Genomic DNA, 11,635 nt, shown 5'->3' on the forward strand with positions numbered 1-11,635 from the left:
GAAGGAAGGAAGGAAGGAAGGAAGGAAGGAAGGAAGGAAGGAAGAAAGAAAGAAAGAAAGAAAGAAAGAAAGAAAGAAAGAAAGAAAGAAAGAAAGAGCCATCTCTGCATGCAGTTCTTTCATTTTATTGTAAAATCCTGATGTTATTGTTGTTCCATAAAAGATCACAAACAAGGTCAGTGACTTGTCTCAGCAGGTAAAGATACTTGCTGCTGTTATACGGAAATAATCCACCATGGCCATTTTATTTATCTGTTTGTTTTGAGACAGAGCTTCTCTGTGTAGCCCTGGTGGTTCTGGAACCTTTGGTTGCTATTTGCATGAAACATCATCTTTTCTCTTACTTTCAACTGCTTTGTGTCTCCGAATGTAAACTATGTTACTTGTAGACAGCACATAGTTAATTATACTTTAATTTAAAACAAAAAAAAAAAACTTCTTTTAGTTGGAATATTTTAACCCACTTATATTTATTGTGATTATAGATGAGGTTCTATATTGCTATAATTCCATTTATATGGCTTAGCAGTTATGTCAAAACTATAGGGCAAGAGTAAGATAAGGAATTTTTGAGGGATGAAGTAGTGACTGATTATTTAAAGAAACCTCCTTGATAAACCTCCTTGATAATCTATTTTATTCTTTCAGATAAGGTCTTGCTATTAAGCCTAGGCTTATCTTAAAACTCAGCATCATCAATGCTGACTCACAGGTATGTACCACCATGTCCACATATATGATGTGTTTGACTTTAAAATAACATTTCAATTTATAAGGAATAATTTTTCCTAAGCTAGGCACATTGGTATATACCTGTAGTTCCATTTATTCAGGAGGCCGAGGCAGGGGGATCGAGCCTGGGTAATACAGTAAACCAGTCCTAAAACAAAATCAAAAATGGGAAGGCAAAGAAAAATTGTAAACTTGCTCTAAAATACTACTCAGGAAATCAAGGATAATGGCATATACCCATGACCCTAGCATGTACCGAGTGGGCAGAGAAATGGCATATACCCATGACCCTAGCATGTACCGAGTGGGCAGAGGAATGGCATATACCCATGACCCTAGCATGTACTGAGTGGGCAGAGGAATGCGGATTGGGAACTTGAGACCAGTTTATATCAAGATCCTGTCTCAAAAAAATCAAAAGCCAACCCACATTTAATGATTCAGGGTATCTAAGCCTATTAGTTTATGCCAACAATCTCCAAATTCAGGAGACTGAGGCAGCAAATAGAGAGTCTGACATCAGTCTGGGATACATAGCAAGACCCCATCTCAAAAAAATTCTACTCAGGAAATTCTACTGCTGAAAATAGAGCAGTTAAGAACTCATACAGGAGCACAAGGTTGGGTGGTCCATGTCCATTTCTCAAACTTAAAGCTTGAAAAGGAAATACAGGCAACCGGAGGAAGAACTGGAAGGTTGATATTAAGAGAAAAACAGGGCAATGAAAGCTGTACACAAATATTCACAGTCTGAGGACATTAAACCAGAATTAGCATCCAAGAGCTTCTATCAAAACCCAGAGAGGGAGCGAGAGACGGTGCAGCAGTTAAAAGCGCTGGCTGCTCTTGTAACAGCAACTCATAGCTGCCTGTCACTCCAGTTCCAGGGGAGCCAATAAATGCCTCCTGGCTTCCATAGGCACCGCACACACAAGCTGCACAGACACACACTCAGACACGTAAAATAAAAGTAAATACATCTCTAAAGAAAACACGCAAGAAGTGGGGTAGGGAAATTTCCAACCCGTCATATTTCAGCTGAGATGTGCGAGCTTGGGTGGAATGAAGGCCAGGGGCAAACACCAATTCTGCTTCCTTAGGCTCAGTGAAGTCACCTGAGTGGCTCGAGGCATGGCACTCTCCACTTTGCTTCCAGCTATAGCCCTGTAGTGGGTGCTCAGTAACTCCACGGGGTGAATGAACGCGTCGGAGGGCGGTGCTCTCTGTGATAGTAGCACACTTGCAAGCCCAGCTTCTTACAGGACGAACTCCCCTGCTGAGAATCTAAGCTGAAATCTTGTTTTCCCCAGTTCCCCCAGTGAAGTGGTTCTCTTGTGCTATTTCAGTCTCTTCTCCAAGCGAGTGTTCTGAGGTCCAAAATAGCAGCTCTACCTTGACAGCACAAAACACATTTTCTGTGTCTGAGGATTTCTCGTCTCGCCTCCCACACACAGACAGACAGACTTCTGCTCTTAGAAAAGGAGATGGAAATGGAAAAGGGAAGGGAAGGATCCAGAAGGCCCTTCATGACTAAGTGCTCCCAGAGATGTACGGAGGACGACGACAGAGGACTGCTGCTGTGGGGCCCCTCCTCACCCAGAAAGAACTGTCAGTCAGCTTCTAGGAGCAGGAGCAGGAGCCAGAATCTTCAGGGACTGCCAAAATGTCACACAAACAAACAAAAACAACAAAAGGAGATAAAACCACAGAGCCACATCTGCAGGGCCATACCCTTTCCAGACCACATCCAGTGAGTGATCAACAGAGAATTTAGATACTGTGGGCCAGGGAGATGACTCAGTGGGTAGAGGGCCCTTGCAGCCATGCCTGATGAACCTAGGCTTGATGTCTGGTGCCCATATGTTTGTGTCACACACACACACACGGTCTTAGCTCTTAGTCCTGACTCCCAGGTGCTGTAGATAGCTACTTTCCCCTCAGTCCCCGAGAATCTCTCTCTGTGCCATATCCTCTATCCAAGCATAAATACCTTTCACTGCACAGACCAAGTGGAAAAGAACTGTTCCCTTCAGCCCTAAGCCCCTGGCAGCCATTCACAGCCTAGACACTTGTTAGGGCCAGGGAACGGCTCTCTAGAGGTAAGCAGGAGGCTAGAGAAGTCTAGAGCAGTGGTCGGTCCCCAACGCTGTAACCCTTTCATACAGTTCTTCATGTTGTGGTGACCCCTCCCACAACCATAAAATTATGCTCATTGCTACTTCATAACTATAATTTTACTACTGTTACGAATTGCAATGTAAACAGCTGATAGGCAAAATATCGTATTTGAGATTCCTGTGTAAGGGTCATTTGACCACCCTCCCCAAAGGGGTTGTAACCCTCAGATGGAGCAGCTCTGGTATAGAGGCAGATCTTAAGCAAGATAGATAAGACATGCTGGCTCAGGAAGACCATGAGTAGCTGTTGGTCTCTTGGCAGCTTCCCTAATATAATGCTTGACAAGTGAAAGAAAGACTCCACCAAAGCAGAGGCTGCTGCCTCAGGGAGGATGCCATGCACAAAATTAGTATTTTGTTAGAGAATACCTCATTTCATTTTTAAATTCAACACACTCTTTTTAAAAAAAGATTTAACAATACTATATAGAAACAAAATCAAAAGGAAGAAAATGTTCCTTAATGTTGTCACTTACAGACAACTCAAAATAATATCAGCTAATTGGGACTGGAGATACACGGGTTATTTTTATTTTAGTTAGTGTGTTTGAGTTCTCAGGCACAGGTCTGTTGAGGTCAGAGGACAATTTCTGGGATTTGGGTTTTGCCTTCGACTGTGCTGTGGCAGGCAGGTTCTCTCCAGTTTCTGCTGCTACACACTGCACTACTCAGTGGCCCATGAGCTTCCAGGCAATTCTCTTGTCTCCACCTCACATCTTGCCTCACAAGTACTGGGATTACAGATCCACACCGTCCCATTCAAAGCTTGTTCGTTTTTGCTGTTATTCAACAGGATCTCTCTATGCAGCCTTAGCTGGCCAGAGATGGGACCTGCCTCTGCCTCCCACGAGTCCTGGGATCTAACGCAAGTTGTAAGACTTGGGTGTGCGCTTATCCCTTTGACTAGGTGAACCATCTCTCTGGGGTTTTGGAGGGGCTTTTGTTTTAATAATTTGGGTAATATTATTAAAAATAATTTTAATAATTTTGTTTTAATAATTTGCTTCCCTGCCTAGGCACTGAAAACTTCTAAGTTCTTAAGTTTCAGTACTAACTTTATTATTACTGTATGTGATGATATGTATGGGGCTTATCAGCACACACACACACGTACACCCACCTGCACAAGTACACACATGTACACCCACCTGCACACGTTTTAAAAATGACAACAGTCCAATAACAAAAGAGTAAGTGAATTTTGACATGGATTAGGACAGAATTTCCAACATTTCTGAAATGGCCCTAAGCCTATTTCTGCCATTTTGTATTACATATTTCTGTGAACAGCTTTGATATTTATACAGTGGCTATCTATTTTGTATTTGTTTTGAGACAAGGTCACATTAGGTAGCTCTGGTTGACCTGGAACCCACTATGTAATGAACAGGCCAGCCTCAAACTCGCAGAGATCCACCTGCTTCTATTTCCCAAGTGCTGGAAGGAAAGGCAAAATAAAAATATTGATCAGCTCTGAAAAGTGCTGAAGATACGCTACACTCTGCAGTATCAAATATTCAGCAGCATTTAGCCTTTTAGATGTAAAATAGCAACCCATATCATTCGTATATGAATTTTCTTTCATCTTTAATAAATGGTAAAGTTACATGTACCCAAAGGATTATTTAAAATACATTTTTGATTATCAGTAAGATGTTTAGTTGGTATACTTATTTTACATGCCTATGTACCTGGAGCTGTAAAAATATTTCTCAGGCAAAAAGAGGGCAGAGGGGAGACAGCTCAGGAAGCCTTGGTTTCAGCTGGTGCAGTGGCACTCGACTGTCACCAGATTGCTTGGAGGTGGAAGTAGGACAATTAGGAGTTCAAACCTGGCCTCAGCTACATTACTAAGTTTGAGGGCAGCCTGTGCTACATGGAACCCTGTCTTAAACAAAACAGGAGCAGCAGGGAAAGCAGCTCATACTGAAAGCTCATTTGTATCATCAGACACTGAAGGGAGAGCCTGGGATTCAACTGCAAACAGCTCTGTGTCCTAGTGTTCCCTGAGCTCAGAATAAAGGTCTGATGGCTACTCCTCACCACGGTTACAAAATAAAGCCTAACAGGCTAAAGCCAGCATCCCTCTTCTAACCCATGTCTGTGAATTTAAGGCAGCCAATTTTCATGAACCAATTTAGATCGATCAATGTCAGCCCCAGGTCTTGTACACTCTCTGCCATAACTTAACTCAGAGGTGACTTTTCACAAGATACTTACTGACCCATCTTCTCCCTGTTCAGCCCCCAAGAGCAAGCCATAGCCTCGTTTTGCAAATAGCCCTGAGGAAAAGCTGATGTTTCCATGGTGACAGCTCAGTATACCTGCTGTCTTTATAAGATGGAATACCTGTGAGGTTTGTAAATGATAAAGCAGATATCTACCTCAAAAGTGGCCACCAGGTGTCTACTTCTATTGAAGAACTCACATTATTGTATATATTTAAACTTTCTTTTTTTGCTCAGAATCCATGTGAGGTTTTGAAATGACAGAAGACATCTCAACTATAAATCAGACACCTATCTCAACAATGACCGCCTGAGGTGCCTAGCTGTATTGTAGCATTCATACGGTTATTTTTAGAATTCTCTATGAAAAGAAGGTAATGCTTTGTACATGTGGCAGTGTCTGTCTGTAAATCCCAGCAGGCAGGCAGCAGCTGAGAAAGAGGAGCAGGAGTTCAAGGCATCCTCACCACACAGCATGTTAACGGCCAGGCTGGGCTATCTTCACCTGTCACCACCAATAATTTCTGCCTTTCTGTGGTCCCTGTGGAAGGAGACACAGCTGAGAGGTCGGAGAGAGGTGTGGGTAAAGTAGGTCCAGCTCTCTTGAGAACAGAGTGGCAACATTATGACTATGATGGGCCAGGCAACGAGCTGCTCACCAAGTAGGAAAGGTAGGAAAGGACTTTAAAGCAGCCCACACCAGCAGGAATGGATCCAAGAGGGGAGTGTGGGTTCCGGGATTGGACTCATGCCAGCTGGGGTGTGGCAAATGTCTTTACCCACTTAGCCACCTTACTGCCCATATCGTTATTATTTTAGAAGTTTAAAAGTAAAGAAAGAGAGAAGTTAGGGTCTAAGTGTGCACCATGCTTTAGAACTACTGTTGAGGAGAGAAAAAAAAAAAAAAAAAAAAGAGTTCCCACCTCACAGAATATCCAGTGTGGTATTTAGAGGCAGCTACCATACATAGGCAGGACTGCAGACCTGGAGGGACAGGTCACCGTATAAATGGAGAAAGAATGCATATAGCATCCAATAAAAATGAGCAAGTAAACACCCACGTGTCTGTCAGAAGGAATAAAATTCAGGAACGAAATATAATTACCCCACTCCTGAAAACACTATGTTAAATAAAGAAGCCATACAGTACTTGGTTCCAATGATGTGTAGTGTCCAGAACAGACAAACCCTTAGAATGGTGGTTTCCAGGGCCTGGGGGAAGGGGGTGAGGAGCGACTGCTCAGAGTGGGCCTGGAGATTCCCTCTAAAGTTCTAAAACTGTTTTGGAACTAAACGGAGGTAGTGGTTGTACAACATGGGCTCTATAAGGGGAGGCAGAGACAGGTGGATCTCTGAGTTCGAGGCCAGTCTGGTCTACAGAGTGAGTTCCAGGACAGCCGGGGCTACACAGAGAAATCCTTTCTCAAAAAAAAAAAAAAAGAAAGAAGGAAAAGGAAAGAAAGTAAGTGTCATGGCACTGCACACTTACAGTGTTTAAAACTGGAGCTGACGTACACACAGACATGAGGCAACATAGAACAACAAGAAGCCACTCGGGGCATCAGGCAGAAAACTTGCTGTGAGCACAGGCTATGCTCTTGCACTAACAGTCGTAACTTCTGAGACCTGTCTCCTGCCAAGATTGCCAAACAAAGGAATTTCACCTGGCTCTACCGAACATACTCCTTCTAGAAGACAGGGCAGGGTTGGCGGCACAGCTCAGGGGATGAAGGCGCTTGCTGAGCAAGGCTGGCAACCTAGGTCTCATCCTCAGAGTCCTCATGAGGGTGCAAGGAAAGACTCAACTGTAGAGTTGTCCTCTGGTCTCCAAATGTGTGACATGGAGTACACGACTGTAGTCACATAAACACATCCTACACACACACACACACACATGCACACACAATCATACTTTATGCACACACTACTACTAATAATAATAATTTTTTTTTTTTTTTTGGTTTTTCGAGACAGGGTTTCTCTGTGTAGCCCTGGCTGTCCTGGAACTCACTCTGTAGACCAGGCTGGCCTCGAACTCAGAAATCTGCCTGCCTCTGCCTCCCGATAATAATAATAATTTTAAAAGTTTAAAAGATAATGTACTTTGCATACTGATGCCAGATAAGCCCTAGGGCCAGGCACAATCTAAGTGATCCCAGCTAATGTCCCTCTTCTCACTTAAAATGACAAACCCCACACAGAAAGCAAGACTTAAGGAAGAACTTTAGGGTTGGGAAGATGGCTCAGTGGGTAAAGGCATTTGCTACCAAGCCACATAAGAGATGAGAGAGGAAAACTGACTCCCTCAAATTGTCCCTTGACCTGCATGGGTACTGAGTCCACACACATAAACAATAAGTAAATGTACTAACATTTTTAACTTATTTTATATATCTGCGAGTGTTTTACCTACATGGATGTCTGTGCACCACACTTGTGCCTGATGCCCACAGAGGTTAGCTGTGAGCCACTGTGTGGGCACTGGGGACAGAACCTGTGCAAGAGCAACAAGTGCTCTAAGCTGCTGAGCCAGCTCGGTAGCCCCTCCTCCCTTTTAGGGAAGGATTTCAGTTGGGGAAAACTACCTAATAGTGCAGGCACAGCAAGCTGCCGACAGGGTTGGGGACTGTACTTCTGACCAAGCCGGCCTCTTTCCAGGACTGTAGACAAGCATGGGAGCCTTCCAGCTGTTAGGCTCCTCCTTCCCACCTCTGGAGCGAGACACTTGCAGCCTCACGGGCAAGCATAGCAAACGGGACTTCTAGCTCCATTCCACACCCAAGCCAGTCAAGTCCTGCTCATTGGCCTCTTCTTCCACCATTGCTCCTCACCCACTTCCTGCTTTCTAGAGACAGGGTCTTGCGTAGCCCACGCTGGCCTTGAACTCACGATCTATGGGAGGATGACTTAAGCTTCTGCTCTTCCTGCCTCCACCTCTCCAGCTTCAGAAGTTCTTCACCGCCTTTTATTTTTTAAGAGAATAAAAGGGAAATGCTCTACAAAACCACTGTCCCGGAGGCAGGGATTCCTCTAATTCACAACAGCCTTGGTCTGAAGCCTCTTGGGAATGTGGTTTAAAAATTCTGACAATGATTTATCCTGGGAATGTGAAAAGAACAAGCAGGAAGTGAGTGGTCCTCAAATAAAAGAGACTTCCCAGAGGAGAGCTTCCTTTCCAGAGACTCCAATAAGGATCTTGGGATGCAGACAGATTTTGGGATGTCTTGGGATTTATAAGCAAATAAACATTTGAAACAGAAAAATAAAATAAAATAAAACAAAAAACACTAGAGTTCAAAGTACACACCCCACACACACATCCGGGTGGCTGGGCTCGAACCCAGAGCTTCCTGCATTGGAGATGTGTGCTTTACCACTGAGCAACACTCACAGTCTACAAATACTACCCTACATTCCTAGCTCACAGTTTTATTTGGTGAAGAAGTTTCATCCTGAGCAGGGCACCAGCAGGGAACAGGCTCTAAGGCACAGGTACTGTTCTCGCCTCAGTGGGAAGCCCCCAGCTTGTCTGACCTATAAGATTTTTGGTCTCAGAGGAAGGTCAAGATTCCACAAAAGCAATCCTGAGCCTTCCCAGTAAATGCCCAAAGAGTAACAATATTGCAAAGGAAAGCCACCTAGGCCTGGGTCAGAATTTACCTAACCCTCTCAACCTAGTCTTTGCTACTTTAATTTTAGAAGGAAACACTAAATATGGCAATACAACTGAAGTTCTTTATTTTAAAAATAGCATGTCTGCCAAACACTGTAGCTCTGTCAGATAGTTCCTCTCTCTCCATCTTGCTTTTGAGGTACTAGAGCCTAAACTTGAGACCTCAGGCAAGCCAAGCAAACACTCTATATCACTGACTTACAGTCAGAGCTCACTTATATTACTTTTCTAACAGAGGCTTGACTAATGCAAAAAGATGTAGATTTTGTCTCCAACACTTAAAAAAAAATTCTAGAAAGTGAAATTTTCTAGAGTTTTTTTTTTTTTTTCTAGAAATTCTAGAAAAAAACTCTAGAAAGTGAAAACTCATAATTTTACAGAAACAGTTAGGGCTACAGGTTCAGAGAGCTAACACATAAAGAGTCCGAGTCAGACAAGCGTCAACCTCTAACCTGAGGGTGGTGGCAACCACTTTCTATATGTACATATGAATGTATGTGTGGGATGGATGATAAGTGGCTGAGACAGGGTCTTGCTGTGTAGTCCAGGCTGGCCTGGACCCACGTGGCCTGGGATGGGCTCAAACTTGGAAACCTCCTGATTTAGCCTCCCAAGTACCATGGTTACTAGGATTATAGGTGTGAGCTACCACACCTAGCTAAATTATTATTATTTGGGGGTGGGTTGTCGAGACAAGGTTTCTCTGTGTAGCCCTGGCTGTCCTGGAACTCACTCTGTAGACCAGGCCTCCCGAGTGCTGGGATTAAAAGTGTGTGCCACCACTGCCTAGCTAGTATCACTTTTTTTTTTTTTTTGGTTTTTCGAGACAGGGTTTCTCTGTGTAGCCCTGGCTGTCCTGGAACTCACTTTATAGACCAGGCTGGCCTCGAACTCAGAAATCCACCTGCCTCTGCCTCCCGAGTGCTGGGATTAAAGGCGTACGCCACCACACCCGGCAGGCTAGTATCACTTTTAATAATCTCTATAATCAGGGAGATTATTAAAATAATAGCTCAGTTGACAAGACAATATAGCACTTGTCTTACATGTTTAAGGCCCTTGGTTTGATTCCCCAGTTTAAAGAAAAAAAGGGGGAGGACGGAGTGTCCATCACCAAAACTATCATGTCTTAGCTGACATTTACTTGTATTTTCTAAATAAAAAAATACGGGCTGGCGAGATGGCTCAGTGGTTAAGGGCGCCGACTGCTCTTCCGAAGGTCCCGAGTTCAAATCCCAGCAACCACATGGTGGCTCACAACCATCCATAATGAAATCTGATGCCCTCTCCTGGAGTGTCTGAAGACAGCTACAGTGTAATTACATAAAAATAAATAAATCTTAAAAAAAAATACAAACAACAATGACCTAAAGTTGCATAAGAAGCAACTTTTTGGTTGTTTGTTTTAAAGGCAGGACTCTTACATAGCTCAGTTTAGCCTTGAACTGGCCATTGTAGGCCTGGGTGGTCTCAAACTAACTGTGTAGCCAAGGCTGGCCTACACCTCCTGACCCTCATGCTTCCACCCCCATGCGCTGGGGTCACAGGCTCATGTCACCATACCAGTTTCCATGCTTTACAAGGAAGACGTTTTCAGAGATGGAGCTTCTATTTTCTAACACCCAGAAAAATGCCCATTTGAAGCATTAAGCACAAAGCCTTCTCAGTCGCCAGCTAAGGAAGAGCTTTGAGATGCTCTGCCAAGAGTCAGGAGGTCTCCTCAGCCCCTTCGAGTGCTGAGTAAGGCACAAGGAATATAATTAGTCCATCTGAGATCAGAGCACAAGAGGACAGTACAGCCTCCTTGCCCATCCTACAGAAAGAGCCCACCACCTCCACCAGAGATGGTCAAAGAACTGGGAGAAACAAAAGACAAAAGAAAAGCCAACTGAGACAGACTGAGCACTCAGATCCTTCTCTTCCGGGCCTTGGGCCACCCTGGCTGCACATCCCAGATGCCGCAGACATTCCAACTACATCAGAAAGAAAATTCTTCTTCGACTTCTATTTTTCATGAGCGCAAGTTTCTCTCAAGCTGATCAAAGGAGTCTGCAGTGACCCTGCTTAAGTCAACTCACTTTGATTCTGTCCCAAGCCCAAGTGACATGACAAATGTTGGGACACTGTCCCCAGAGGATGCTGAACAGATTCCTAGCTTCTCTGTGCTTCCATATTCTGCCACAGGGACGAAGAGTGCTGCCACACAGAACTGTGGCGGGGATAGATTGCCACTGTCATCTCTGTGTGTGAGCACCGGAGCTGGGCGGCGTAGCATTTCCTCTATGACATGAGGAGAGCCGAGCAAAGCTATAATAAAAATCAGAGAGTCTCACGTAAACTCTGGACATGGTGACTTTCCCAGTACTTGGGAGATGGCAGCAGGGGGACTGCTCTGAGTTTGAAGCCAGCCTCTAGGACAGGCTGAGTTCCAGGCTACCAGTGATGTCCTGCTCTCAAAAAACAGAAAAAAAAAAAAGTGTTTTTACCACAAACTGCTCCATCCTGATGCAAATGAAGTGCTGAGACTTTAAATCACTCACCAGTCACAGCCAGTCACAGCCAGTGCTTGCAGGAGGCAAGCGAGCTTTTCCTCTGCAGTGTAAAGCCATCACAAACGGCTAAACCTCCCAGCGGCTGCTCAGGGGTCAGATGTGAGCAACATTTAGATTCAGTATTCATTTACAATCCGTTCTGTTCCCGTGTTTCAGAACTGTTTCTGTCAGAGAAGTCTATGACACACAACTCAGCAAGCAGGCTGTGATGCACTCTCGTTAGAACCCACATTCCATAAATCAACACACACACACACACACACACACACACAC

General features: G+C 44.2%; 1 protein-coding gene across 20 annotated transcripts in view; it reads right to left on the reverse strand.

Annotated features, from left to right (window-relative positions):
* Clip1 (CAP-Gly domain containing linker protein 1) overlaps nucleotides 1–11,635 on the reverse strand; it is a 113,643-nt gene that overhangs the window by 14,151 nt on the left and 87,857 nt on the right. The gene's annotated exons all lie outside the window — the stretch shown is intronic.

This window comes from Mus caroli, chromosome 5 (genome assembly GCF_900094665.2).
Source record: "Mus caroli chromosome 5, CAROLI_EIJ_v1.1, whole genome shotgun sequence".
In the NCBI taxonomy this organism is placed as follows: Eukaryota; Metazoa; Chordata; class Mammalia; order Rodentia; family Muridae; genus Mus; species Mus caroli.